General features: G+C 39.4%; 1 protein-coding gene across 1 annotated transcript in view; it reads right to left on the reverse strand.

Annotated features, from left to right (window-relative positions):
- The window catches only part of LRRC4C (leucine rich repeat containing 4C), a 170,702-nt gene that overhangs the window by 62,689 nt on the left and 80,398 nt on the right, over positions 1-27,615 (reverse strand). The gene's annotated exons all lie outside the window — the stretch shown is intronic.

The following is a 27,615-nucleotide window of genomic DNA, read 5'->3' on the forward strand; positions in this document are numbered from 1 at the left end:
TAAACATACCCCCTTCTTAGTGTTACTCCCGAATGTCCCTTAAAATCCTCTCCTCTGAACAGGAGCAGAGAGGGAAGAGGGGAATAAAGAAGGAGCTGTGGTTAATATTTGCAGTGATACCAGAAGGAAACAAGGAAATAATCACAGCAAAACAGTAAGGGATAAGAAAATTCAACACGCATTGGAAATAAATCGGGAATTTGTAGCGATAGTACTTTAAGAGAATGTGCTGCCTTCTTGGAAAGGGCATTGGTCTTCCAAGGTTACCATGAGTTGGGGAGTCCATGCCAATAGAATCTAGATTTTGAATGGAGGTTGATGTCAGTTGATGTCAGCGCATCACTAAGAACTCATATGCATCACTAAGACCCGTTCCTCCCCAGAAGGAGGGGCCAGATTGGCCAGACAACTGAATAATCTGTAGGGAACTCTTGTAATCCCATGGTCAAGGGTCTTCAGTAAGAGCAAAGGGATTTAGCACTTTCTTTTCAAGAAAGAGTGAATATCCCTATTGCTGCACTGACAGGTTATGTCAATGTACAACAGAACCTTCAGTTAGGAGCAAGTGCCCACAGGCTGCCTTCCTGTTATAGAGTTTCCTATTACAAATCCCAATTCATCCCCCGAGAAAACTTTTCACACAACAAAACTTAAATAATGCATGAAAAATGAGTTTTAAATGCATTTGCTGACAGGTGTAAACCTAACTAGGGATGCTGTCAGTAAGAGTCTGTTATTAGCAGGCACACTGGTCAACAGCCAACTAACGACAAGACTTTCTTAGGAATGGGACACAGTATGGGTACTTTCAGGATGTACAGAGTGATCTGGCGAGATGGAGAATAGGGCCTGACAAAGGAGCAGAGAAGCTGCTAAAACAAAAATCTCCGTGAGGACTTCCTTGGGAAGCCCCCAGGCTTGGTCCCAAATCCCCTCCTCTGACTCCTGCAGGCCTGGACCTCCTGTTCCTGAAAAATGTCCCCCTCCTGATTTCATATTTGCCTCCACCTCTAGACTGGCAGGGTCTGTTATGCGGTCTATCTGCTGGATGCCCCATGCCTGGAAGAGCATCTGCCTTACATGAATGTATAGATGAAGGAGGGGACCCAGTCATCGCTCTGAGCCAGGAAGGGTGAAGATATAGGCAGGCAGGCAGACCCATATTCCCAGGGGAAGCCAGCCCAGAAGTGGATATGCCTGGGTCCCAAAACTGGCTGTACCACCGACCTCACATACACCATAAAAAGTCAAAAGAAAGACCATTCCAATGTTACCATTTTCACAAGTAAGCATGAGCCATCTTGATGTTGTTTACCCAAAGACAAAGGAATGGCAGGGCTGAAGTCCAGCTTCCAAGACTTAACATATGTTACAATGTCAAGAGCACAGAAAGTCTTTTGCAGCACCCATCAACAACATTTTCCCTACATAGGACCAACACTGAACTATTCAGCCCCTATTAAAATATCACCATCTCCAGAAAGAGTTGCAACATCAACTTCAGTTAGGAATTTGAATTAAAGTGTTAGGAGGGGAGGAAGAAGGTGAGAGTGGGACAGGAAACTTAGCCTTGTAGAGTTCTGAAGTGCCAGATACTGTGCTGGGTTTTCATTTTATATTGAAATAACTTACGAGATGTAATTTAGCTTTGGTTATCCCATTCGACCAATGAGGAAAGAGCACGGACAAGGTGAAGAGACGTGCCCAAGGTAAGAAAGCAGGAAAGCAATGAAGACAAATGGATTCCTGAGGTCCTGAGAGAAGAGGGAAGGAGGTACAGCTTGAGAAGCAAGAGGTTCCTGAGTGTCTGAGAAACCTCAATTTCCTGGGCTTGCCTGGTTCTGCCCTTGCCCCTCCTGCCTCTGGTAGCTCATTGTTTCAGGTTTTTATTGTTCTCATAAACACCTCTCCTATCATCCCAATTCCAAGCAGTTTTCCCTTCCCCCACTGACCCCAGATACCAGTTACTACATCAGCCTATTTTATTTCTCATACAGCTTCCCTCAACTTGTTTTTAGCTTGCTTGTTTATTTTACTTGTTTATTTGAAACTCTAAGAAGGCAGTGACCTGGTCCTTCCTAGTTCACTGCTCTAGATCTGTGAACAAGATCTATCTATCTCAAAGTCTAGCCCATAGTAGATGCTCAACAAACATTTTTGAACCAATTAATGAATGTTTAAGTAAATGAATGAATGACTGAACTAACAAGCAAAGGCACAAAATAGGGCATCTAGAATCTGAATTTGTGATTTTGTATAATGCTGTTCTTATTTCTCTGGGTGTCTGGAAATTGTTCCTGAGTCTCCCGTCTTCCAAATTCAAGCTTGCAAAAATATTTTTTTCTTTATGTATTCATTCATTCATTCATTTTTCCAGTGAGCATGCTAGAGAGAAGAGTGAAACAGTCTGGATGGGTAAAGGATGTGACAAGGATTTCTTTGTTCCTCTTCCTATCTCCTTCACAGACCAAATCTCCATGAATTGAATATTGTTTAACCCATGAAAAACAAAGCACAGAGCTTTGTTTTACAGTCTCTGGTGCAAATGGAGGCCTTAGAACCTGCAATGCCCCTTCTGCACAGTCACACAGGCTACGAGTGTGACTTGAATCTATGAATTATCATCATCATCTTTCTGCTTTCTTCTTCCAAAGGCACGCACTATGCCATCTTTGCCAATGGCACAACAGTGCTGGGTCACTGAGCTCTGCCTAATTTTCTACTAGATCACCTTAAATCTGAGCAATGGATGCCCATCATTGGAGGGGTGGAGAGGCAGGTCTCCTGAAAGCTTCTTTCTCTGACATTTCTGCAGTTAGAGTTCAGTAAGCAAAATATGCCAATGGGCAAGTTTAGCTTCCCATTAACGTGAATCCTCTCGCCTCGATGTACCCCACCACTTGATCTCTCTGTGTGGCGGGGGGGGCCACCCATCAGGATGCATTTTGTGCCTGATGTACTTGGTGGCTCCACAACTGCAGGGCTGTGGCAGGGGCGGGCAGAAATGATGGCCGTGGATATATTTCAGTCAAACCACATGGATATATTTCTGCCAAGCAGGGGGACTAACCGAGGAGCCGTGGTTTCTGCTGTGGACTCAAATCAGACTATCTCTCCCGGTCTGGGAAAAAAATACATTCCAGCCACTCAGGAGTGGGAGTGATGGGGGAAGCCCAAGGAAGCCTGAACTCTGACTTCTAGCTCGGCTCTGACAGCTGGCTTTGCGCCAAATGCAAAATTATATCTGAACTCTTAGCACTGCTCCAGAGTGGCAGAGGCACACACTCAGCAGCAAATGAGAACACTTCAAGGTGAAATGCCTTTCGGGAGCATTTGTTTTTTTCCTTGAGCTGCTGAATCAATGTTCTTGGCGACAGAAGGTTAGATTCCTGCATTTCTGTGGAATTTGTTGTGTGTGTAAATGTTTGGATTGACAGCCCTCTGAAGGCAATTCCGGCTTCTGGGGTCTCAGACCGGGACAACTGCAGCACCAGCTCACCTGCTCTCCTCTCCCCACAGAGCTGCCTCTGAGCCACATTTGAAAAGGAGCAGCCCCATTTCAAGTACCACAGGACACTGACCCACTGAGAGAACCTTGGAGATGAACCTTCTTTAGTATATAGATGAGCAAAGCAAGGCAAAGAAAAGCGAAGGGGCTTTTGCAAGTTAAATATTGTGATTGTTTCCTTTCTCCCTTTGCCTTCTCTGCATCCCAGTGCCACATCTTGGGTTCTAAAATCAGTTCTTCCATCACTGGGTTGAGTACTGGGTTCCAAATGACTTTCATAGATGAGGGAGTTTTATAATCAGTACTCTGTAGAGAGCAGATGCAACACTCCAACTAACTCTTACTCCAGAAATCAGCCCTTGGAGGGGAAAGGAACATGAAAAAGGGAGAGAGGGAGAGAGGGAGAGAGAGAGAGGGAAAGAGAGAGAGAGAGAGAGAGAGAGAGAGAGAGAGAGAGAGAGAGAGAGAGAGAATGGTGAGAATGGGATAATTCAAGTATCTTATCTTAGGTACTTAGATTTAAAGATCTACTACATGGCCCAGAGTAAAACAACTAATTAGATGATCTGTTAAAGTGAAGAATACTGAAGGAAGATACGAAAATCTAGCCCAAATAACTAAGAAGTCAATTTTATTAGTATCAAAAAAAGTAAGGATGGACTTCTATGAGGAGTCAAATGTTATCGTTTTTCCAAGTGAACCCTGAATTACTTTTTAAATGCAAAGTCCTAGCTTATAAAGAGCAACCTGAAATTCTGACTCACATTTGGTCCTAAAACCCTAACCTGCGTTTCCTAAAGATTGGCTCTTCATCTTTCTCCACATTTCAATGACTTTTCTTAGAGATTTGACTAGAGAGGACTCATGCGAACATAATATATTTGATATCAAGCGATCAGAGTTTTAGTACAAAATGTGATGAATATTTGTCCATAGAGGTTCTATTACCAGAAATATAAAGAGAAACACAAATTATTTTCTTTGGGCTGAAAGATTTTAGTGTATTGAATTTGCGTCATTTCTCTCCCGTGCACGTTTCTATTGACATATACTTTTGTTGTTATCATTTTTCTGGTTTCAAAAGATATGAACACAAAAGATTTAAATTGTAGCAGGGTTTGCTTTGTTCAAAACTAGTGCAGAATGTAGCCAGAGTTCTTTTTACCATTCTGCAAACCAGGGAGCTACCAACTCCAAGTAGCAAAATAAAATATATCTGCAGCTGATGCCAAATACCAATGACAGCCCTGATTCCTGGGGAGAAAAGGGTCCAAGTGGACCCTGATGACATGAAATGAAAAGGATGCAAAAATAGTTGACATGAAAGCTTGATTTGTGCCCGCCTTGGTAAGTCTTTGATATTCTGTTGATTCATAACTTTTCTAAGGAATAAATTCTGGCATTAAATTATCCCCAACACCCATGATGGCTTCTTTTCAATTTCTCTAGTATCATGGAAAATTTATTATGTAATGGGCAAATATGACCGTGTGTCAAATAAAACAAATCTGCCTGCTACTCCTCTTCTGGATCTTGGCCAGGGTCTTTCTTAATGCATTTGGGGTCTAAGACTCAGGTCATCCACATGAAACTCTGATTTGCCCTCATGGTCTTAATTCTTTCCATTTCTGCTCCTATGTAGTAAGGATAACAGAATGAGATTTCTTTGTTCTCCTTCACTTCTCCTTTAATAGGATCTGGTAACCTCTTTTTTTTTAAGCCATTGCTTGTTCATTCTTCTTTGTGTAATCACGGCCAAGTGGCTTTAGAACCCTGGTTCTTTATTATTAGGGAAAACCATTGTGTTGTTGTGTTTTTGCCTCACAGAGATTCCCTGGGACAAGAAACAAATAAACTAGAAAAGACTTGCACGGATTCTGTAATGAGGAAGAGATGGGTTAAAGCTGCTACACAGTTTGACAAACTTCTTAGCAACAGTGGGCCTCAGTTTGCTCATCTGTAAAAGAGAAGGGTCATAATACCTTCTTATAAGAGGTGCGGTGAAGAGGAAACATATTTAGCAATGGGCTTATTACGTTATGTGTTAGCTGCTTGATGTGAAACAGATTTACCTAACAACCAGAAGAGAAACTGGCTAAAAGGTTAAACCACAACCTGAAAAAAAGAAGTAAGAGAAGCGAGAGGTAAAAAATGGAGTTTTAAAATTTCACTTTACTTATTTGAGGGTTTTTTGATAATCTGAATTTATCTGCCAATCTGAGAAGGGAGTATTCTTTATGAGGCAGAAGGGATTCTAAGTATGAACACTATGGGAAATATCCCTGTGAACAAAATAAAATCCGTGAGTATAAAACAGAAGAGTGTAGATTAACTTTTTAAACATCAGTGCCATTTAAAATGCACGATACTAATATTATTGTCATTGACAAGGACCAGACACACTCTACAGGGGCTCTGCCTACGCTTACGCAGTGCAAAATGAACTTGACCAACCCAAGAACGGCAAAAAGTGACATTCCCAAAGAGCAGACCGTCATAAAAGAAACGCTGTCCTGTGCTTCACGCTGAGCCACGGAAAGGAGCCAAAGATTCCCCACTCTTTTCTACGTAAAAACAGCGCTGCAGTTTTCAGCACGAGGATTAAAGGGAAGACGAAATAAGAAAATAGAAAGGATTAACTTGGGACTTTTTTTTTTTTAAGAAAATGGGAAAATCTAGAGGCAAATGAATTTAAGAATTCTAAATTAAGTTAGGCCTTGTTTCTGCTTCATCAAACCATACAGGGACCTGGAATACAGTTTCCAGTCCTGACTGATCACTAGCATTTTCTTTGGGAGACTTAAAAGAGAACACTTAAATTCATAGAGTGCCATTGTTGGGCATGAGATGGAAAGAATACTGCCTTGATTTTTGACTTTTAAAGCACCTCTAGGTGATTCTGAGGTTTTGCGAGACACGGGAGCCACTGACCGAGAGAACAAATTTTGTCCTTATGCCATCACCAATCAACTCTACCAGGAGACTCCCTGGTGCACAGCTGCACCTCTGAATTCTAGATATGTTTTTTGGGACTTAGACACAGATGTATTTAATTAGCAGTTTGTATCACCAATGAGAACATGATCCCCAAAAGTCACCTTCTTGCTTTAATATGCTTTGAACCAGGATTTTAATGTAACAGACAATTCCTTAAGAAATGGGGTGGGGTGGGGGTCGGGGGCAAGGAATTCCAATGAAGCCATTAAGACATGAAAAGTTTCCACTCTAGGGATGAAATCTGGAAAAGGACTCCTCGGATAAACTAATAGTGGAAACTCCCTCTCCTGTTACAATACCAGGGATCACTAATGGATTGCAGTGCTCTTTCCAGGTGAACTGAAGCCTTCAAAAAGACCTCGTCAGAGTTCTCTAGATAATCACATCTTATCTTTCAGAATTGGTATTTGGGGGAAAATAAGTTTCCTATTTGCCATCCATAGTCCACATAGTCCTTAAAGTTATTATTTTTTTGGCTGTTTTAAAGGTTTTTTTCTTTACACATCTGTGAAGCAGACTATATTTGAATGTGGGTCTATGATAACCCTATACAGGCACTTAATGAATAATCTGGAAGAATGACCATAGCCTTATATGGAACATTCCAAAGATGATGAAATAGTCTCAAGCATTTCCTTGAGTTCCAGGGGACAAAAAGCATTTCATTAGCAAGTTCATTAAATATATATATATATATATATACTTTCTTAGAACCTGAGAGACAAGAACAAGAATATGAGGATAAGAAACATTTATATGGTTGGGCAATTTGTCAAAAATTAACACCAGTGGAATTCCTGATATACTTTACTAAAAATCTGTATAGTGTTCTCTGTACAATATATTCTGGCTGCCAAAGATGATGAGGCTTCACCCGGACCATGGGTGTAACAAAGCTCACAGAATTCAAAAGCTTCCATAAAGCAGGTTTTTACACAAGAATTTTAGAATGCATTGCAAACTAAATTTTCTAACAAGAGCTTTTTACTTGATGTGGATAAGGATTTAGCAAGTAAGGTAAAGTTTAGTAAAAATTTAGTAAAAAAATTAGTAAAAAATGTGGTAGAGATGCTACAGGGTAAAAAAAAAAAATGGACCAAACTCATTGAAAATCTAAGACCTAAAGACCAAAACCCTAAGGGAGCTTATGAACTAATTCTATAGCATTTTCTTTTCTTCTTCTTTTTTTTTTTTTTGGCATGGGCAGGCACCAGGAATCGAACCCGGGTCTCTGGCATGGCAGGCGAGAATTCTGCCACTGAGCCACGGTCACACCACCCCTCGTGGTATTTTGATTCAATTATAGAAGGTTGTCCCAACCAGGAAGATGCTGAAGGAAAACTAGTTAGTGCTATTCCGAGCAAGTTTAGGGACCTAAACCAAGAAACCAAAAGTAAACCCCCAGTGTCTCATGCAAGTCTGCCTATGACTTGAAACCCCTAAAAAAAGTGTCTCTTGGCTGCCACCATAACATCTAACCTACATTTGATGAACCTTTACCCGCTGTTCTCTCCCTTCTCTATGTGCAACATGCATAAACACCTTCCTTGTCCATGCACAGGAAGGCACAATGGCACAGAAACAAAGCATGTGCATTTCCCACTGGGGGGGAGGTAGATCTAAGACAAGATGATACCTTTGGGCTCTGAGCCCAGGGTCTGGCATATATTAGGTTAATATGATGCATGATTGGCATGTTCAAAGGACTCCTTATTCTGTATACCCAAATTTAATTATAGTAATGACTATGAGAATATTAATTGTGGCAAAATGGGCTCAAGTCATGACCTACCCAGGATCACTGGTAGACAATGTTGCAATAAAAATCCAGTAATAAAAAATATATTTTTTTCCTATTATGTCAAACTATTCCAATAGGGTATTGAAACACTATAGGGGTACGAAAGGGTTTAAAATATGCCCTTCCCCACCACACAAAAAAATTATAACAAAATAACCAAAAAATAACCAACCTATCCCAGAACCAGGCACCCTCTCATATTCTATGAACTTCACTTGGAAATACAAACTGTAGGATTGATGGAGAAGATTATTTCTGTTTGAAAAATTAATGCTGTGTACTCTGAAGATTACTGCACTAATGATTCTCTCAGGTGTAACACTTGAGTTTGTGCCTCTATAAATTGCGCTAACCTCAAGATTAGCCCCCTTAATTTGCCTGCTTATCTGACCCAAGGGATTTTATAATTAATCAGGCTGACACTCACTGATCATATCAATTCACAGGTTCACATGAAAATGTTTTTTAGTTGCCAAGAGATAATCCATGCTACCCACTCAGCTACTAGGTATTAATCTTAATTTGAAGGGTGATTCCATCACATCCCTATCATGCTCAGAAATGACCAAAGCTTCTTTGTAACCTTTTGGGTAAGAAGCCCAGGGCTCAGCTCACATTTAAGACTCTTTCCACAGGATGGATCTACCTTCTAATGCAAACTTTTCTATTACTATTCCTGTGCATGAACCCTCTGCTCCGACAGGTATACACTGCACATTGCTCACATCTTCCATTCAAATCCCCCTCGTGGGAACAGCCCATGAGGATCTCCCTCACCTCTAGATTTCAACAATAGTGATTACAGCTCTCATTTTGTTTCTTATAGTCTATTGCATTCCAGTAGGCTATGGGAGTATGTCCTATCTCCACAACAAAGCTGCACACTCCTGAGTGAAAAAACTTTTTTTTCTGACAATAAGCCTTTGGGGGGTCTAGCTCAGGGCTTTTTACACAGTCAGCATGGAATCAATTCAAACATTTACATAAATATTATTCAGCACCTATTATGTACCAAAAAACTCTGTTATTGTTTGGAAATACAATGGTGAACGTGGTCGCTGTCCTTACGGAACTTGTGTTTAATAAGAGCGACATAATTACTTTATCAGCACTTTCAATAAAGTAGAAGAAATGGAAAGGTGTGGGAAAGTTGTTGTGCTAGGGGAGGACACGGCAGCAGTAGAGATGGGGTGAGGTTCAGGTATCTTAGGGAAGGCGTCATCTGTTTATTGAATGAATAAATGAAAGAAGGATAGAAGGAAAGGAGACGGGTAGAGGCAGGGCATTAAAGGGTTACAATTTCATGTTCCTAAGCTTTGTTTTCACACAGATAGACAGATACAGCCTCAGACACACAGGCAAACACCACATACCCTGAGCTACATACATAGTTTGAGAAAAGTAAGGTCTGACTCTCATAAATCTAAAGCCATCTATTTTCAGCAGAGATCTACCGCAGCAATTCCATTACACACTTGAATTGTGGAAGTCTAAACCCAATGATTCAATTACTTTCCTTACTCGATTAACAACTGTTATGAGATAGGGAGCCTCCACAAATATTCTTTCTTGTAATATCAATGCAAATATCCCCAATCTACGTGTCAAGATGCACCATAGCATGTAATCAGTTTTTATATTTATTTATTCCTTTGAGAGAGTGAAAGGAAGTTCATTTTGAACCTCAGATAAAGTTCAGTTTCAAATTCCAAATCTAGGTTAAGATCTATGCCAGCTCTCATTTGGCATATGTACCCATCCGTGCCCATAACCCTTTCTGGTTCTGAAATATGGGATAATTCTACATGTATTTACATTCTTCAGCCTACTTATTCAGCAAGCTTTCTAAATGGATACTGGTCTGTGCCAGGGCTGTTAATGAATTCAGTCTGGACCTATAGAGGCCTTCAGAAATAGGGTATAAGTTCAGAAATGCACACTCTGTTAAACTGACTACAAAAATGCAAACTGTGGGTGTGATGACCTTCTGCACTCATCCCCCCAAAGTGCCCCACTCATAGTGGGATACAAAGAGCACAGAATTTGGAGAAAGTAATTGGCCTAACATCAATAGCTAGAAATGATAACACTATGAGATTTGAACTTGGGACTGCCTGCCTCTAAGGTACCTGATCATTCTTTGCCAGTCCAATGGTCCCTGCTTGTCAGTTAACATTGTTAATATAACTTAAAACATAAAATTAAGTAAGTAAATAAAAATTCTGGTTTTGCAAGTATTTCATTAGTTTGAAAAACATGTATCAATATCACAAGACCAGATGAATTTGAATTGCCAAATCTTTATTTCTGAAGGTTGGACATTTTTCTTGGGTCCTTCCACCATTCTAGAGCCATCTCTGAAAATGTATGTCCTCTGCAAAGTAGCCAGCTCAACAAACCCTTATGCAATAAGAGAAAGCATTCTGTGTTGGTTAAGTACTGTAGTGTGTGAATTTGCTTGGTGCATGCACGTCTGTGTGTGTGACAGAGAGAGTGAATCACCTTGATTCCAGACATGGAAAAGTGTAACCACAGTGCACACCACTCATCCCATCCCATGGGCACACGAGGCTCACATCAGCCTGTACTTGCCCTACTCAGTCTAATACCTCACACTCGCCATTAAAAGTTGCTAAGTCCTGTCTCTCTTCTTTAGAATTCAGCTTGAAAATGAGATATCTCAAACCTTTAATCTCTGGAGTCCTTGCTTCTCTTTTAGTCACTTCTCATTCTCTCTCTCTCACTTGCACTTTTTTTTTTTTACATCAACTCCCCCTATATCCCCCAAAATGAAATGCATCACTCTTGGGTACAGCAGTAAAAGTAAACAAATATTCTTCTCTACTTCAAAGACACAAAGCTTTTCACTTTTATCTTCCCAAGAAGACTAGAACAGAGAGAGGCTTTCTTTTTTCCCCCTCAGCAGTGGGAGTGAATGCCTTGAATTCAACAGCCCCACCCCTGCACCCCTGGCTCTCTTCTAAAAGGATCAGAAGGTGCTCAGAGCCTGGAGAAGCACAGATGGGAGAATGACCCAAAGCACCCCGCAAACACTCAGAGGTCCATTCTGAACGTGACTGCTTTAGGGATTCACAACTAGAAATGAGTCGGTTCTGGAGGGAGCAATGAATTTAGGTTAGGTGCTTGTCTCCACGGCGACATCGGGGGAGTAAGGGAAAAAAAAATTAGCCTGAAATACTGGAGGAGGGAAGTTAACAGGCAGCAAAAGCAACCTCACAGGGCCTTCACTGCAAATAGTTTGAATCATCCTCCACTTTTGGTTTCATCAGCTGTTCAAATGAGAATGAAAAGAAAGCAAAATTAGCATAGAATAATGGTTAAGGACTCAGGCATCAGAATCAGAAAGATCTTTGTTCAAATGCAGTTCCTCTACTTAAGAGGTGTGTAATCTGGGATAAGGTGCTCAGCACCCCTGGCCCTCATTTCCCTCATATGTGTAATAGTGGCAGGTAATCATATAGAGGATGAGCTGCTTAAGGGAAGAGTTTGTAGGGAATACTCAGCACAGTGCCTGCACAGTCCTCATCTGCAGACACCTGGCTGATGAGGGACCTGAAATAGACTGGAGAGCCGGAAGCTGCCCAAAGAAGGCAGTGGTGGTCTGTTGTTTGTTTTTGAAGAATAACTCCTAACAATTAATTGTGTTCCCACTTATAAATCAGCCCTAATTTATTCCTGAATCTTAAGGTAATTACTCAATCATGAAGAAATGGTGTCAGTGGAGGCAAAGCCAGGTAGGGAGAGGGCATCCAGGTTATAATTCTCTCTCTGCAGCTAACAAATTAGACTACTATGGGCAGGTCATATAAAAATTTGAGACCTCCTTTCACTTTGTGCAAAATGAATGGATTGGAATAGATTAAACTAAGAAGCTTCAAACTCTAAAACTCTTTATGAGCTTAATTTCCCTGTAGGGGAGACCACTTTGGACCCTGTAAGGATAAAGGTATTTGACCGAAGAAGCTCCCAGTTCCTGTGTGATGACCACTTATTAATCCCAATTACGGGACCAGAAGAGAAGCCAACAGGAGACAAGTCTGTAGGATTTTACCTGAATGGGGTGGGAGGAGGCAGCGGGAAGTGGGAAGGGACATGGGATGAGCGGATGCTTAAAGGTGGCAAGACAGTTAAAGCCTAGACATTCAACCCCGTGGCTGTTAGGCAAATACACTGCTTTTTCCTGGGAGGATTTTCCCTGGCTTTGCAGCTTTCAGGGCTAGAGAAAGAAGGCTCAGCCGCCCCTTCTACAAAGACAAATAAATCTTGCATAATTTGCACTTACAGTATTAATTATGAAATCATCTATTTACTTTTTCTTCCTTCTTTGCAAATCGTTCTAAAAATAAGATCATTTAAACACTGATTCACTTGCCGTGCCTAAGTGAACTCTCCAGGGAAATCTGAGCCATTGTAATATTTGAAAATGCCCTTCTAAATTAGCACACCCTGCACAGGCTATATTGGCAAATTCAATCATCTCTCTGCCACTGGGTATTGTTATTCGTGGCTCCTTTAAAGAACTGGAGTTCACTTGCCTTCAATTCCAGGCAGTCTGAAGTGATATGAATATGCTACGAGTTTAACAGAGGCAGCATCGTTAATATTAATATACAGTAGAGTACCACACAGTATAATAAAAACAAAAGCTCCAAAACAATATCTGAAAAGCCTTTCAAGAACCGAATAAATGCACTGTGGAAAATAGTGATATTTTCCTCTCCTCTTATCATCCAGACTCTTTCAAATAATAGCCTATGATAGTCTTTATCTTTACACTTCCTTCTTTCATTCAGATACCAAAAAGGTGGGAAGGGTACCAGGTTCAATTAGCTCCATAATTCAAGGATTTCCTTGAGTGAGGTAGTTTCTTACCGAAAACAGAAGTTAGCAATTTTTTATTAAAGTCACCACCAAATGTTCTTACCTATTGCTGATTAATACAACTGCAAAAAACATGAAATTTTAAGTCTACAAATAAAAAAAATGAGAAATAATTGGGTCTCCTAGAGGAAAGTTATAGTGAAGTCATAAAAAGGAACAAAATTATGAAACAGAGCCTCACTTGGAAATGGGAACTCGATGCTCGATTTTAGACTAATCACTAGCTATGCAAACATGGGGAAAGGATTGTGACTAGGTATGCAAACATGCAAATATGGGGAGTGTACTGGTTTGAAATTATGTACCACAGAAAAACCATGCCTTCGTTCTTAATCCAAGCTTGTGGGGGCAGATTTATTGTTTAGGGTAGAAACTTTTATTGGATTTTTCCATGGAGAATTGACACATCCAGTCGTGAGTGTGACCTTTTGACTGGACTGTTTCCATGGAGATGTGACACACCTAGTGAGTGTGAACTTTTGATGAGGTGGATATGTGACTCTGGCCATTCAAGGTGGGTCTTGACTGGTTTACTGGGGTACTTTAAAAGGGGAAATATATGGAGAAACCTCAGACGCAGATGCACACAGACGTTTGAAAATGCAGAAGCCCCAGAAGATGCCAGGAGCTGAAAGAACCGACAGAAGCTAGATAGTTGATTCAGAGCTGACAGAGACACAGTCATTTGGAGATGACTGGAATTCTGAAAAAGACAGCAGATGCCTAGACACAGATGTTTGGGGATGCAGAGCCCAGTAGACATCACCATGTGACTTCCCGTGAGATGCTAAGCAAGCCAGAAGCTAGAATTGCATCCCAGAGGAGTTAAGTGAAGGTCCAGAGATGCTTAGTGAGAAAACCCTGGTATCAGAAGCTGGAAGCAACGGAACCAGGAAAAAGGACAAGCAGACTCCAGCCATGTGCCTCCCCATGTGACAGACGTCAGCCTTTCTTGAGTCAAGATATCTTTCTCTGGATGTCATGGTTTGGATATTTTTATGGCCTTAGAACTGCAAACTTGTAACTTAATAAGTTCCCTTTTTAAGAGCTATTCCATTTCTGGTATGTTACATTCTAACAGAATTAGAAAACCAGAGCAGGGTGGTAGTGATTAGATGCAATTTATCTAAATGAGTGAAATTCCTGGTGAAACCCCCATTCTTGATCTTTTTTAGTTAGAGTGAGTGAAGAGGAAATCTCAGATTTGAAAAAGATGGGGATCTGCTCTAAATTCCCATTCAAAGTTGGTTTCCAGCTCAACATTCCTACCATAAGGTGGAAAGCTGCTGATGATAAGCATCCTGCTGATGCTGGAAGCTTTCTGATGATAAGCAGCATTCCCAGGACCTCCTTGGGAAGCTGTTCCTTCCTTGTTTGACTCTGACTCCTTAGAGAATCATCCCCTACAAGGAATCGCAAATGATTTCACTAGGAGTTCTATGAATCCTGACTTTGCCCTTTGGGTCCATATAGAGTAAGCTTAATATTTTATACGTGGTTGTCCTTTAACTACTTAGAGACAGATTCCCTTCTCCAGGATAAGTCTTTCTAGGATTTTCACAGAGGGCTCGGAACTATAGTGCTTTGATTTCACTATGTCAAAGGACTTCCCTGAGGGAATTTCTGAGGATACAAAAGAAGTTTCTCAGGAAAATAAAAAATTCAGGATAGGACCATATCAAACATGAATCACCAGAATGAATTACAAATGCATTTAGGTTTCAATATTTTGTTAACCCTATAAATAAAAACTATTTAGTTGAGCTTTAAAGAAACCTAGAGTAACAATAGCAAGATTTCTCAGTGCTTTTGTCTCCTTATAATTATCAAGAAAAAAGAGCACATACTCTATGCTGGAGGTGATAAGGATAGTATCAGGTGTAGTATAATAAAGAAATGGACTGGTCTTTGTCCCCAGTTCTTGGGAGGTAACCTCTACATCTTGGGAATCTCCCGGGATAGGAGTGTCTTTTGTTATTCATGGTGGGTCCCAGACCACATCAGATAGTTGATGCTAACCAGATGACTCTGTGAGACCAGCCTCACTGGTTATCATAGAGGAGGGATGGCTCACAAGAACACTGACCATGTGATGACGAGGAGGTTGGGGCTTGAAATTGTGACATATTAGCCTGTTCTCCAGGAAGGGGAGAGGGAATGGAGGTTGAGTTCAACCACTTGGACATTAATTATGTAATGAAATTCCACAAAACCTGTGAACACTTGAAGTTCAGGTGAGCGTTGATGATGGATAACCTACATTGATGCTGGGAGGGTGACATGTTCTGACTCCACAGGGAGAGGACAATGGAAGCTTTGCATTTGGGGTGATCTGGGACCTCAGCCTACGTATTTTTCTTTTGACTTCCTTTCAACTGAAGCTATAAGCTCTCTATTTGTGTCTGTATGATGAATGATATTTTATTTACCTCCAGATGATATTACTGAATAACATCTAACTTTCTTTTGGTTATATTTGTATGGATAAGATGTTTTAATATAAATATTTCAGAAATTATATAAAGTTCCTAGGGATTTATTGATGTCTTCACTGTCCAAGAAATATCTACTACTGATCTGCTTAATGTTAGAAAACAGTATAGTGTTGCTGGTCATAATTTCCGTTGTTCTTGAAAAAATGTTTAATGAAGTCTCATCAGATCATTCACTTTGTAGAACAGCAGTAAGTTAGCCACAGCCATTCTAAGTCTTTTGGCATCTCTAGATAGTTTCTGTTCTGATGCTTCCCTCAAAGCACTTGGAATCAGCTCCAGGCCACAGTGCTACATCTTCAACAAACAGTACCGTCTCAGGGACCCATGGAAAAGCCTATGCCAGGTACTCTGGGACACAGGCTTCTAGTGATATTGTTTAAATAACTTTGAAATCCTACAGCTGAACTGAGTCAAGATCTCCAGAATTCTAGCAAAGACGCTTATGGGTTCATGAGATCGCAAAACAAGATCCAGGAGGACAAGAATTATTTCTTAAGACTGAATGAACTGAGAAAGAATGATCATAGGTTTTGTTTGTATTGTTGCTGATGTTTTAATGTTCTAATTTCTACATGCAAGGAATCCCTCACTCTTTTTCCTTAAGTTATCTATAATTCACAGAACATTTATCTTTCTTTCCCTGCCTAACTCCTCCAGAGCTTGGAAACTCTTATTGAATATTCTTATTGTTAAGGTAATATAATTATTTCTATGGGTTCAGTCAGAATCTAACCTCCTTGTTAACAGGGCATAACTGGAGACACTCGTTAAATAACCAAAGCTTTGACTGGAATGTCATATTTGAGAATTCTCAAAAAAAAAAAAATTCCACACAAGTTGTAAATAAAAGAAAACAGGAATAGCTATACTAATATCAGACAAAACAGATTTAAAATACAAAGACATCATAAGAGACAAAGAAGGACACTATGTATTAATTAAGGGGTCAATTCACAAACAAGATATAACAATCATAAATGTTTATGCTCCCAATCAAGGAGCTTCAAAGTACTTGAGACAGACATTGGCAAAACTGAAGAGAGCAATAGACGTTTCAACAACAATAGTAGGAGACTTCATTACACCACTCTTCTCTATAGATAGAACAACAGACAGAAGAATAACAAGGAACTAGAGAAGCTAAACAACTTGATAAATGAATTAGACCTAACAGACATTTATAGGTCATTGCACCCCAAAACAAAAGGATATACATTCTTCTCTAGTGCTCATGGAAGATTCTCAAGGATAGATCATATGTTGGGGAGAAAACAAGGCTTTATAACTTAAAAAACATTGAAATTGTTCAAAGCACTTTCTCTGATCACAATGGAATGAAGCTGGATCTCAATAACCAACAAAGGAGGAGAACATTGACAAATATCACACTCTTAAACAACCAATGGGTCAAAGAAGAAATTGCTAGAGAAATCAGTAACTGTCTGTAGATGAATGAAAATGAGAATACAACTTATCAGAACTTATGAGATATGACAAAGCCTGCACTGAGATGGAAATTTATTGCTTAAATGCTTACATATATATATGTAAACATATATGTAATATTTAAATATATATATATATATATATATATATATATATTTTGCATGGGCAGGCACTGGGAATTCGGGAATTGAACCCAGGTCCCAGCATAGCATAAATGCTTATATCAAAAAACAAAAAAAAAGAGCAAAAATCTAGTACTTAATGCCCACCTGGAGGAACTTGAGAAAGAACAGCAAACTCAATCCCAAAGTAATAGAAGAGAAATAACAAAGATTAAAGCAGATTTAAATGAAAGGGAGAACAAAAGAACAATAGACAGACTCAATAAAACCAAAAGTTGGTTCTTTGAGAAAATCAGTAAAATTGATGGGGCACTAGCAAGACTGACAAAGAAAAAAGAGGGAGGCTGCAAATAAACAAAATGAGAAATGAGAAGGGGTGTGTTACCATAGACCCTGAAGAAATAAAAGAAATCGCAAGAGGATACTATTGCCAACAAACTAGACAACTAAGATGAAATGGACAAATGCCTGGAAACACACAAACAAACTACACTGACTTAGGATGAAATAGAAGATCACAACAAGCCAATCACAAGTAAAGAGATTCAATCAGTCATCAAAATATTCCTACAAAGAAAAGCCTAGGGCCAAATGGCTTCACAAGGGAATTTTATTAAACATTCCAGAAAGAATTAACACCAGTCCTGCTCAAACTTGTCCAAAAATTTGAGGAAAAAGGAACTCTACCTAACTTATTTTATGAAGTTAATGTCATTTTAATACCAAAACTGGGTAAAGATGCTATAAGAAAGGAAAACTACAGGCCAACATCTCTAAAGAACATGGATGCAAAAATTCTCAACAAAATATTAGCAAATCGAATCCAACAACACATTAAATGAATTATACACCACAACAAAGTGGGGTTTACACTAGAAATGCAAGGATGGTTCAATAAGAAAATCAATTAATGTAATACAGCACATTAACAAATCAAAAGGAAGAAATCACATGATCATCTCCATTGATGCTGAAAAAGCATTTGACAAAATTCAAGATACTTTTCTGTTAAAACACTCCAAAAGATAGGAATCAAAGGTAACTACCTCCACATAATAAAGGGAATATAGGAAAAACCGATAGCCAGCATTGCACTCAAAGGAGAGAGACTGACAGCTTTCCCCCTAAGATCAGGAACAAGATAAGGATGTCCACTGTCACCACTATTATTCAACATTGTGCTGAAGTTCTGTCTAGAGCAATCAGGCAGAACAAAGAAATAAATGGCATCCAAATTGGAAAGGAAGAAGTAAAACTTTCATTATGTACAGATGATATGATACTATACTTGGAAGATCCTGAAAAATCTACAGCAAAGTTACTTGAGTTAATAAATTCAGCAAGGTGGTGGGATATAAAATTAATGTGCAAAAATCAGTAACATTTCTATACACAAGCAATGACCTAACTGAGGAGTCACTTAAGGAAAAAGAATTCCATTCAAAATAGCAATTAAAAGAATCAGGTACTTAGGAATGAACTTAACTAGAGACATAAAGGACTTGCACATAGAAAACTACATAACATGCCTAAAAGAAATCAAAGGAGATCTAGATAGGTGGAAAGACATTCCCTGTTCATGGATAGGAAGGCTAAATATAGTTAAAATGCTAGTTCTACCCAAATTGATCTACAGTTTCAACATAGTATGAATCAAAATTCCAGCAATCTACTTTGAAGACTTGGAAAAGCTAGTTGCCAAATTCATCTGGAAGGGAAAGAGAACCTGAACAGATAAAAGCATCCTAAAAAAAAGATTGAAGTGGGAGAATTAACACTCCCTAACTTTAAAACCTATCATAAAGTCACAGTGGTCAAAACAGCACGGCACAGGCACAAGGACAGAAGCATTGACCAATGGAATTGAATTGAGAGTGTAGAAATAGACCACCAAATCTATATCAACTGATTTTTGACCAGGCCCCCAAATCCTCTGAACTGAGACAAAATAATATTTTCAATAAATGGGCAAGGATATCAATACCCATAAGAATAAAAGAGGACCCCTATATTACATCCTACACAAAAATTAACTCTAAGTGCATCAAACACCTAAATACAAGAACTAGCACCATACAGCTTCTAGAAGAAAATGTGGGGAAACATCTTCAAGACCTAGTGATAGGAAGTAGCTTTCTAAACTTTACACCCAAAGCACAAGCAACAAAGGAAAAAATAGTTAAATGGAAACTCCTCAAGATCAAATGCTTCTACACCTCAAAAGACTTTGTCAAAAAGGTGAAGAGGCAGCCAACTCAATGGGAACAATATTTGGAAATCACATATCAGACAAAGGTTTGATATCCTGTATACACAAAGAAATTATACAACTCAACAACAAAGAACAAACAACCCAATTATAAAATGGGCTAAAGATATGAATAGGCATTTTTCTGAAGAGCAAATACAGATGGCTCAATAGCACAAGAAGAGATGCTCATTTTTATTGGCTATAAAGGAAATGCAGATCAAGAATACAATGAGTTACCATCTCACACCTATAAGAATGGCTGCTATTAAACAAACAGGAATCTATAAATGTTGGAGAGGATGTGAAGAAATTAGGACACTTATGCACTGCTAATGGAAATGTATAATGGCGCAGCCACTATGGAAGACTGTTTGGCAGTTTCTTAGGAAACTAAATATAGAGATGCCCTATGACCCAGCAGTAGCACTACTTGGTATATACCCAGAAGAGCTGAAAGCAGTGACACAAACAGATATTTGCACACTGATGTTCACAGCAGCATTATTCACAATTGCCAAAAGATAGAAACAAACCAAATGCACATCAACAGAGGAGCGGATTAACAAAATGTGGTATATATATATATATGATAGAATATTATGCAGCAGTAAGACAAAATGATATCTTGAAGCACATAAGATGGATGAGCCTTGAAGACAATGATGAGTGAAATGAGCCAGATACAAAAGGATGCATACTGGGTGGGCCACAGTGGCTCAGCAGGCAGAGTTCTTTCCTCCATGGCAGAGACCTGGGTTCGATTCCCAGCATTTGCCCATGCAAAAAAATAAAAAAAAAAAAAGATATATACTGTATTATTCCACTTTTATGACCATGGTAAAGGTAAAATCAGAAGCTTATAATACAGAATGCAGGGGACTTAGAGATACATAAAAGCTAGAGATGGGTGAATGATTAGCTTATGAGGTTGAACTCCAATGTAAGGGAATAGATAGAAGTGAAGGCAATCCTCTAGTGGGTTTATAAGTAATACTACCATATTGAAGATGAACAAGATTGAAAGGGGTTGTATTGACCTAAGTGTACCACTGATTAAAACAAGAAATATAAATTAGTTCTTGTAAGAACTCCTTCAAAGGTATGATTCACGTACAAAGAGTGTTTAAGTCCAGGGTACAGGGAGAAACTGCTATTGCATGCTATGGATTATGTTTAAAAGGAAATCATCTGTGCTACCATAGCAACAGTAGGGGTAAACAATGGGGGGAGTGTCAAACATTAAGACGGGGTTCAGATTTCCTATTTGGCGAGGTGATTTTCTCTCTCTTGAGAGAAACAATGAAATTATCTAAAATTGAGAGGGCTGATGGAATGTGGACTTTGGGTACTGTACATAATCCCTGATAAATGTAGGTGGCTGAAGGATGCACTGACTGAGATGTAGATTGGCAAATGATGGTGAATATGTATGAGTGAATGCTGTGCTGCTATAAAAAAGGAATGCCTTGAGGCATGTGAATGAACTTGTGGGACATTTGGTGAGGCCAAATAAGCCAGAAACAAAAGGGTAACAATGGTATGGTCTCCTTTAGAAAATGCTTACAAAGAAAACAGGGGTTTAGATTCTAAGCTTTTATAGCAGACATATTTAGTCCAGATGGTAATTATTTCTGGATTTTGAGAGGCTGATATATAGATATGTGCATATATATCCTGATATTTGGAGACAAGAACAAAGTCATTCTGGTTAGGGTTAAAGTAATTCAGAACACAGGAATGAGGAAGACAATGTCTGTATTTTAGAACCACACATATTCTTTTTTTCTTTGCATGGGTAGCACTGGGCAAGAACCCGGGTCTCCGGCATGACAGGTAAGAACTCTGCTTGCTGAGCCACCATGCACGGCCCCACACATACTCTCTTAGACCAAAGGAAGAAAGGTTTATTTGTCCTGGAACTGAAATCTTCTGTAGCACATAATCTAACTCAACCTATCTGTACAGTTCATTTGAACAAAGGGAACCCAGAATCAGAAAGAGGTCCTTTAATCATGTATAGCCTACTATAATGCCTGGATACATCCTAAAGTATATTAAGCAGATGATCAAAAAGTATTGGCAATGTCCCTTGAGGGATGGGAGAAAGAATAGGGAAATATTAAACCTTACCATCAGGAAATCCCCTGATATTGTGTCAAACTTTAGGGACACCCAAATCAATAAACCATGCCCTCAATCCTAAAGCTTACTCTTGTGAAGCTTATGTAGGTAGCAGATAAACTTAGCCTACCTATAGGCATGCCTAAGAGTTACTTCTGGAGGACCTCTGTTGTTGCTCTGATGTGGCCTCAGTCTCTCTAAGCCCAACTCTGCAAGTGAAATCCTTGCCCTCCTCCCTGTGTGGGACATGACATCCAGGGATGAAAATCTCCCTGGCAATGTGGGAGATGACTCCCAGGAATTCGGCCCTGGGACCATGAGATCAACAATTCCATCCTGACCAGAAGGGGGAAAAGAAGTGTAACTAATAAACTGGCAGTGGCAGAGAGAGTTCAAATACAATCAAGAGGTTACTCTGGAGGTTGCTCTTATGCAAGCTGCAGTTAGACCTTCCTACCTATCATAACCTGCCAAACCCCAACCAGGACCATTCCAGCCAATCCTAGAGAATACCTCAGGCAATTTGATAAGATTCCACAAGGGTTCCAGGCACTAGTGTAACTTTCCAGAAACTACAACCTCCAGATGGGTCCCTGGTCCAGATAAGTCCTGAAACCTAGAGGGCCCAGCCCTTTTAGAACATCAAATAGTTCCATTTCCCTACCCCATATTAGTGACAGACCCTTCCAACATGAAAAAGTTAGAATGACCATAGCCTAAACACCCCTAAAGAGAGGAATAGAAAGATCAAAGGTGATAGTGGAGTTATACAGAGAAGATAGCATTTAACAAATGGATATGAATGCTGAATCATTAAATTGATAGCTGTTTTAGTCTCCAGTATTTTAGAGCAGCGAGAAGAAAAAAATCTAAAGTTGTGGAATTGTAACCCATGTCAAACTCTGAAATATGTTCTACAACTAATTATGGTGCTGTGCTTTGAAATCTATTACTTTTTGTAAATATCTTATTTTTCACAAAAAAAGAAAAACATCAACTATGATGATGAAAAAAATATTTAAGTCTTCTAGCCTCTCATATTTTGAAGCAGCTACAAGGAAACATCTGAGAGGATCATAAGGTAGCCCATGACTGTCTCTGAGATCTGTCCTGTAACTACTTGTTGAAGATGATTTGAAAACTACTGCTTTTCTTTCTCTTTGCTTTGTGTATATATATATACACAGTGTCCAGATTGTAGTTTCTTATTAAAACAACCAGTAAAGCAAACTTAAATAAGGCCTGTAAGGTAAATCACCATTCTCGCCACACCTATGATGAAATAACCAGACCCATTCTAATGAAACAAGCCTTATTTCATGAAAAAGAATAATCTTTCTTGGGGTTATTTTTGATCAAAAGAAGGATTACTGTAAAGAGAAAGTTTATGGTCCAATAGAAAACTACACATACACCGTGGGTTATCAGATTCTGCTCCTGTTAATTGTCTGAGCTATTTTGAATCCCCTTTGTAAACCTTACATATGGCATGTTTTTGTTACCTGCCCATAAATTGGACTAATTTTTGCATATATTATCTACTAACAAATGCCAGTCAGATAGCTAACTTAGGATTTTTTGTACAACAGGCCTCCAACCTGCAAAAGTGGGAAAGTACCCCCAATCCCTTGACCTACCATAATAGTAATAAAGGGTTCGACTCTTCCACATGCAACACTGCATTAACATACGACCTGGAGTCAGTAATCATAAACGCATCTAAGACTAAGCAACAGAGCAAACCCTCATTGCTCTATAGGATTGTAGATAAGCAATACCTAGTGATAAACCAGTTTGGGTACAGTAGATAGAGCTTATCAGAATGGACTGCATACATTACTCCTTTATGTACATCTGCTGTCCATTTATAAACTCCTGCCTCCATGGTGGTTTAAAGCTGTATGTACCCCCAAACACACGTTCTTAAAGCTAAGCCATTCCTGTGGGTGTGAACCCATTAAGTAGAACTTTTCGATGAGGTTACTTTAGTTAAGGGGTTGCTCAGCCCAATCAGGATGGGTCTTCATCCTTGTACTGTAGTCCTTTATGAGTGGAATGAAATGCACCCTGAGTGGGAGAAAGCCACAGGAAGCAAGAAGCTGAGCACAAAATGGAAGAGAAGGGGGAGACCGGGAGGAGCTGACATTTGCCTTGTCACATGACCAGGCAAGGCCCAGTGATTTCCTCACCAGCTGCAGGTCTTCTCACAGTCTTGGGGAAGAAATAAGCATCTTGATGACACCTTGAGTTGGACTTTTTCCCAGCCTCAAGCTGTGAGTGAATAAATTCCCATTGTTTAATCAGACCTGTGTCGTGGTATTTGCTTGAGTAGCCTTAGGAAACTAAAACACCCCCTATTAAAAATAGAAACATAATGTTAGCCAATCAGAACATTTCCTTACACTTCTGCGTTTGCCCTATGTACCAGCTCCTCCCTTCCACCTCCAACTCCTCAATGGAGCACCTTTCCACAAGCAGTTTGGATGCTGCCTGATTCATGAATCATAAACTGTTCAAATCAATGCCCATAAATAACATCTTATCTAATTTTTTTGAACAGTTTGAAGTCACTGCACCAGCTAAATTCTTTCTCAGGCATTGTCAAGACCTTGGAAAATCTTTGAGGCCCATAAAATTTGTTATTTTTATATTCTATTTGTCCCCTGAAGAATAGATTTATAGATTTCCTCATAAGTACTCATGTTTATTCCTCTTTTAGTCTTAGGCCCTAGACGTTTCCTTATTTTGGATGTTTCTCTATATTCTCATTCCTACCAAAACTTATTCATCCAGTGTCCCATTCTATTTGGCCATGATTTAAAATGAAGGGGAAATCAGTAAATCAAATAGGTGAACCAGGTTCTTCTGTTATTTGATTTTCTATTACTTTGTTTCATATCCAAGAAAATGCCTCACATTAGATGTCTGTTAATGGTTGACAACGAGGGGCACACTTGGGGCTCATTGAGGGAAGACCTGGAAACGATAGGCTCATTAAGTGTCTGTTTTTTCTGAAATAAGATTTTATACCCAAAACACTATCTCTGCTGTTCTAACAGCCCCCTTCTGTTTAATAGTAATCTATTTATTTCCAGACCCTATGCAGCATTTTATTATTTTATTATGTACATGTTCAAGATAATTCTATTATACTAGGTAGTGATATTATTTTCTCTTCTTTGCTTAGAGCTCCTCGAGAGCTCTATTTATCTCTATAGAATGCATAATAACCAGCATAGTGACTACAACATATCTTGATAAATATGCTTAATAATATGAAAATTGAGGAAATTAATTAAAGTGATTGCTCCAAGAGCCATGTAAAACAGAGGATGGGCTTATTATTTATTACTAGTTTTCAGGGACGGTAAGTGATTTCTCAGTGCTCAGTGTGTAAGACAGCCCTCCTGAGCAGTAAACGTACCTCTGATGGTGATTTCAGGTATGCAATCACACCTAGAGTTCTAGAGGCTCTGCCTGTCTGGTGAAGTGTATCAATTCTGGTAATTTGGAGTATTTGCATCCATATAATCATTCAATTTAGCTCTGGAGAGATTGACTTCTCCATTATCAACAAAGGAAAAGAGACATGAAGCTGGGGAAAAGGTGACACTGCCCATATTCACTAAAAACAAACAAATAGACAAAAAGTACCAGATAGAGCCTTCCTTCACCAGAAACAGTGGTGGTAACCCTCCAAATCACACAACTGAAGCTCTCAGACCCCAAGTCTTTTCAGCTTTAGAAAGAAAGCCAATGTTCATGAACTCATTACCCAATCCTTGATCAATCTTAATATATTGTACAAAACTATCAATGTAGCTGAAATTGCTTCTTTTTTGCCCTTTGATGTTCTTGCTAAGTTTGCATCTAGGTAGAAATTGGGAAAGCTGAACGAGGGATCAAAACTAGGGACACTTTCTAGGCTGTGGGAAATTGTGAATCTGGCACAATAAGGCATAAAACCAAACACCACAGTTTTGCAAGATAAGAAAGGAATGAAAGTGCTACTTCTCTGATAATTAAAATATCCTTGCTTTTCTAAGAAAGCTAGATACCGATAAGGCTGATTTTATCAGCTAAGTGCATAACCGTGGGTTCATATAAACCCCTGGTCATCAAGGTAAGTTATGATTCACTGAGTGTCTCTATGTCACTTGATTCAAACTCATATGAGTTAGAACCATTCAATAATAATAACAAGAGGAAAGAATTAGAATTAGGCTTGAATTGCGTTGGAGCCCAGAAGCAGGCCTCTGACTGCTGGCAAAGCCACGTCAATATAACCTTGAAGGCATGGCCCCTTGGTCTCCTGCAGAATGAGGTCCAGCCTGTATGCACCTTATCTAATCCAGCCTTCTTGGGGGAAGTTCTGCCTCTGCAGTTTCAGGTAGGTTAGTCAATGTTCATTCTGCTCTAAAGGATGCTGACTCTAGAGCCCAAAGAAAGCTGTAGAGAAAGCATTCTGATAAGTAATAAACGGTTCCTGGGACAGGAATCATGAACGAAACTTTGTAGCTTTGCAGGCATGACAGATATTCAACAATAATTTTGCTTTGATTATACTCCCTAAAGCAGTTCCAGTGTCAGCGCACAATAAATATGTGGATGTCAGTGTATTTGGCACTCTTTCTCTTGCTGAGCTTGAGTCCCCTGACCCCACTTAACTAATTTCTTGTGTCTGTCATTTCTTAATCCTGTGCGGCACGCCTTCTTCTCCCCTGTTCCCCAGGGAAATTTTGGCAGAATTGGACTAAAAGAACAGTTCATCCATTCCTATAGCACCCTCTACACATGGCAAGCAAAGGCACCTACTGACCTTCAATGGAGCATGTCCAGTGGAGGGAATCAGCTTTCCAGGGAAGCTCATGCCACAATCACCTGCTCCCCAGGTCTCACACTGAAGACACTGAGGAAACCTACCCTCCTATGCTTCTATATTTGTCCTTGTTCCACCCACAGAACTTTGTAGAATATGTCGACTCTCTCTTCTACAATCTGAGGGAGCCAAGCAGATATTCTACTCGTTCAAGGGAAAAGACAAAACCACACAAAATTATATGGAATAAAGAGATATTGAGCTAGATTGCTAATGAAGGCAAAACTGGTTTTTCCATAAAACTGGGAGAGAGAAGTCAAGGGAAATTCTATAGGACAAGATAGAATTTGCATGTCCATCAGTTATCTACAATTTGCAAAGACGTGCAAGATAGAAAAAGCAAAGGACTAGTAGTCAAACAGCCCAGCAGGGTTGTGCTGTAGACCATGGATAGTTTTCCACCAATATACTAATTTTATTATTATTTTTACAGTTGAAATATAGTTCTAGTGCCTTCTTTGTAATTCAAAATTCCCACTCCACCTGCATTCCCCCCAAAACAGAACCTGAAAATGGAGAGCTGTTCTTTTTATTTATTATATATTTGGTGCTTAAATATCCCTCAGCGTGGACATTCATTTATTTTACTACAGAAAAATCAATATGCTTTATTATGAGTATTGCCCCAGATGCACATATCAGCCCTTTAAAGCTGGAAAGCTTCTGATTTCTGAAGCACATGTGGACCATAAGCAATGGTGTGCTGCTATTGGTTTATACCAGAGCCAAGAAATGCACTGTGTGCATCTCTTTCCAACATCATGTTCAGTGACTTCACAATGGCCACTTGAAATTGGCTATGGTGGGAGTGTTTACTAATGGAAATAGGTAAATGCTACTAATGAAGGCTTTAATTTTTTTCCAAGAGCCAGTCATTAAATATTTACCAGCACGGCACTGCTCCCAAGGATTTCAGAGAATGGACTGTGCACCTGTATTCCAGCAATTTCCACAGGGGATGCGAAGACAAGAATAAGCTACAATCTCTGCCCTTATAGAGTTCATGGTCAAGTGAAGAGTTTGTGGTCTATGAAGTAAAATTTACATATTTATAAATGTAAGGTTGTCCTAGGGTTTATGCATTCTTCTCTTA

This window comes from Tamandua tetradactyla, chromosome 8 (assembly GCF_023851605.1).
Source record: "Tamandua tetradactyla isolate mTamTet1 chromosome 8, mTamTet1.pri, whole genome shotgun sequence".
NCBI classification, from domain to species: Eukaryota; Metazoa; Chordata; class Mammalia; order Pilosa; family Myrmecophagidae; genus Tamandua; species Tamandua tetradactyla.